Source organism: Ostrinia furnacalis, unplaced genomic scaffold, assembly GCF_004193835.3.
Source record: "Ostrinia furnacalis isolate ACB-3 unplaced genomic scaffold, ASM419383v2 OfSCF3018, whole genome shotgun sequence".
NCBI lineage: Eukaryota > Metazoa > Arthropoda > Insecta > Lepidoptera > Crambidae > Ostrinia > Ostrinia furnacalis.
The window spans coordinates 229,161-233,436 of record NW_021133257.1 but is presented as its reverse complement, the minus strand read 5'-3'; the positions used below and the strand labels follow the sequence as shown (position 1 = coordinate 233,436).

The 4,276-nt window shown below is 32.8% G+C and overlaps 1 pseudogene; it reads left to right on the top strand.

Moving 5' to 3' along the window:
• The first annotated feature begins 1,550 nt into the window (after positions 1-1,550).
• On the top strand, positions 1,551-2,700 carry LOC114357027 (cathepsin B pseudogene; annotated as a pseudogene).
• The last annotated feature ends 1,576 nt before the right edge of the window (positions 2,701-4,276 follow it).

Genomic DNA, 4,276 nt, shown 5'->3' with positions numbered 1-4,276 from the left:
TGGAGTGACGATTACCGGTGTTTTTTGTATGGAGTTTGAAATACTTTTGACGTTTGTCAAAATTAAAGTAAGGTGGTGCAAACCAGCCTAAATTTGACACTGAGTAACGGACAATAGATATAAATATAATTTAAATACTTTTTTTATACAGTGTGAGTCACGTTAAAGTGTACATATGAAAATAGGTGAAACTAGACCTATTTTTATCGACAAAAAAGAGGTCAAATTTTTTTTGAGTTTTTATTTTTATTTTTTATAGATTTTTTTTCTTCCAGTTACTTATTGTAAAGAAATCGTAATAACTTTTAAACTACCTATGAGGTATATCCTGATAAAATAAAAACAGTAATAATGCTAAATAACAGGCGATACTAAAAAAATACATAAAATACTCAGAAAATGCCAACAAATAATAAAAAATGATACTTTTTGAAAAAAATCTGCTTTTTTTTATAAATTTCTCCAAAAAATGCCCCTATAACAGGTGGTTTTTATCTTCGTAAAACCAAAAATCGCATGTCTCTATCCCTATCACAACGTTTGCAATGATCGTTTGAACTAAGCCTCTCCGGGCGCGCCATTCAACGCTTCGTTAACAACGAAACTTAAAATGGCTCTAGATTTGTATTTTGATAAAGACAAGTTAGATTTCAAATAAAAACAAAAGATTTCGAAGTAAAATAAGCATTTTAGTTAAAATTAAAATTGTCCCTACCTGTAGCGGAGAATAATGTTGTGGCAGGCCTTTGTTCAAACGATCATAGCAAATGTTGTGATGGGGATAGAGACATGCGATTTTTAGTTTTACAAAGGTAATACGATAGAGAATAATACAAAGTAATAAAAAACTACCTGTTATAGGTGCATTTTTGGAGCAATTTATCAAATAACCAAAAAAACACGAATTTAAAAGCAGATTTTTTTTAAAGTATCTTTTTTTATTATTTATTGGCATTTTCAGGGTATTTTATGTATTATTTTAGTATCGTCTGTTATTTAGCATTATTACTGTTTTTATTTTATCAGGATATACCTCTTAGTTTAAAAATTAATACGTTCTCTTTACAATAAGTAATTGGAAGAAAAAAAAATTCTAATAAAAATTTGAAAAAATCACAAAAAAAATTTGACCTCTTTTTTGCCGATAAAAATAGGTCTAGTTTTACCTAATTTCATATGTACACTTTAACGTGACTCACACTGTATACGACAAATGATATAACGGCCAATGATACCAGATTTAACCATTAATCTAAATTTTGTTTCTAAAAATAAATTGCAAGTTACTTTTTAGTAAAGGAGAATAATGAATGACCGTGGAAAATATCCAATGAAATTTATTTATTTATTTAAGGATAATACACAGCATAATATCGATTAAGGTATGTTTATGTTTTAGTAAGAATATAATATATCCATCATTTTAATTTTCCTTTCCAATTTCCGGTCCAATTACAAATTACCGATAAAATTTGGCTATAAATACGGTGCTATATTAACGTTGTTTTATTCGCGCGTATCTGAGTAAAGAGACATCGTTAGAACAGGAAAGTGTGCTGTCAGTGTAGTGACAATTTTGCAGCCATGAAGATTGACCCAGCGATCATGATTTTCGTATTCCTGATAGGATCAGCAACATCGCGACGCATGCATCCGCTANATCCGCTCTCCGATGAACTGATCAATTACATCAACTCCGAACAAACTTTGTGGAGAGCAGGCCGAAACTTCCCCAGGAATACACCACTAAGTTACCTCAAGAGGCTTTCCGGGACCATAAAAGAAGACACAAGGTATGGCAACAGTTTTGCTGGGACACCTCCACGATACAAACATATCGATAAATGTAACTTGCCAATTATTTTCGACGCTCGAGTTGAATGGGAAAATTGCCCATCTTTATGGGATATTAGAGATCAAGGAGCTTGTGGGAGCTGTTGGGCCGTGTCCGCTGCGTCTGCCATGAGCGATCGACTCTGCATCGGGTCAAAAGGAAGAAAGAAAGTTTATTTGTCGGAAATTGACGTTATAAGTTGTTGTATGTTTTGTGGTAGCTCATGTAAGGGGGGTGTATTAAGCGAAGCATGGCAGTTCGCTCAAAATAGAGGAATCGTCTCAGGTGGCAAATACGATTCAGGAAAAGGATGTAGACCTTACACAATCCCGCCGTGTGTTCATATTATGACCAATTTTTATAGTCCCCCAATTTGTGGTCATGATGATGACCATTTCAATACAATATGTACAAACACATGTCAAGGAAATCATAAAATATCATACTGGAAAGACAAGGTGAAATTACGTAATTTTTATAAAATGACAAATGAAACGCAAATAATGACAGACATATACATGAATGGGCCTGTTACGACGTCATTTTATCTTTGTGAAGATTTCTTTAATTACAAATACGGAGTATACAAGTATACAGGCGGTAAAGTGTTAGGACTTCATTCCATTAAGCTGCTAGGTTGGGGCGAGGAACGCGGAGTCGCTTACTGGCTGGCCGCGAACTCTTGGAATGAGTATTGGGGCGATAAGGGATTTTTCAAAATCATACGCGGCATCAATCACCTTGGTATAGAAAGCATGGCGTGTGCTGGTGTATTTTCTTCATATTAATATCGACATTAGTCCTACGGCGTCGGTGTTGCCCAAAACTAAGTACATAACTTGTAGGCTTACACAACGGGTGATTATTGTTTTGTAAGCAACTGAAAAAGAGGTTATCAGTTAAAATATTCATTTTATATGAACAGTATTATGCTAGTAGAATAAATTATTTGAAAACGAAGTCGTTTTTCTTTTCATTATCCTTTCTCAATTTATTAAGTATTAGCTTTTGCCCACGGCTTCGCCCGCGTGAAATTCAGTTTGTCACAGATCGTTATAAATTATAAAATATTATTTTGATGTTTATACAATAGTATTGTAAAATTTCATCAAAATCCATTGAGTAGTTTTGGTGTGAATGAGTAACAAACATACATCGATATTTATCTGTACTTTTCGCAATTTATAACATTTTGTAGGATTAGCTGAAAACTGAAAGAATCTTTCTTTGTAATTTTTTTGCAGTAGATCCAGGGTACATAATTTCATTACGTACGTAAGTACCTACTAAGTAGAGAAGAGCTCTCAAACCTAATGCCTGATTTTGGAGATATTTCTTCATGATATTCGACAAATAATAATCTAAGTTTATACAAACCCATCGATGTTCAGGGTATCTGGTAATTTAAAATTGTTTTGAGATCAAGATCTTCGTAATATTTATTAACATTTATTTACTTTAGATATTCGCAAAGTGACAACAAATTCCAATAGACTTCGTCAAATTCAGATTTAAACAAGTTAAACAAAAACTGAGAAACTCGTTTCAAATCGAAACTTCCCTTCGAGTGTTTTGATCGAATCAAAGGCTCGAATTTGAATCGTCTCAAAGATGCTACTTATCTACTTGTTAAATACAAAATTTAATTCAGTAGCTAATTTTCTTCTGTAATTATATTTCATGAAAATAAATCAAGTTGGAATTTAAAGTAATTTATTTTAAGTAGAATTGCGAATTGAAACAAAATCTAGATATTCGAGCAGATGAAACACGGTAGGACTCAGCAAAAACTAGTTATTTATTTATCATTTTATTGTTACTAGCTGTGCCCGCGACTACGTACGCGTGAAACATTGGACTTTTATACAATTTTCCAACCCCCATTTTACCCTCTTAGAAGTGGAGTTCCGTAAAATTCGTTCTTAACGGATGTCTACCTACACCCTTTAAGGAACCTACCTGCCAAATTTCAAGTTTCTGAGATTTTGTAATTAATCAATGAATGGTATTTCGCTTTTATTTTATAAAAGATGTTAATACGAGTATGTTATGTAAAAATTCACCCGAAAACTCTATTAAGAACTTAAGAAAATTATAATGTACTTAGTCAAATTTCACATTTCCTTCAGAGTACGAATAATGTGTACTACACACCAACTTACGGTCCACCTTTTCGCAGTTTTAGAGTTGTTCCTAATGTCTTTCATACGTGACTACTCGTACATCTTCTACGGCAAAATACACCATTATACTTATCTTAGTAACTGTAATGGAAACTTTCATTAATGCTCAAACTTCATTCTTGAATCTTCAACTTGAGACCACTTTTCTTCATTAAGCAAATGTACAGTTAGCTCCAGAAATATCTTACATTTTTAGAATTATAATAACTTTCTATCGCAAAAATATTTCAGTTGAATCATCAACAGCCCTTTACAGTCC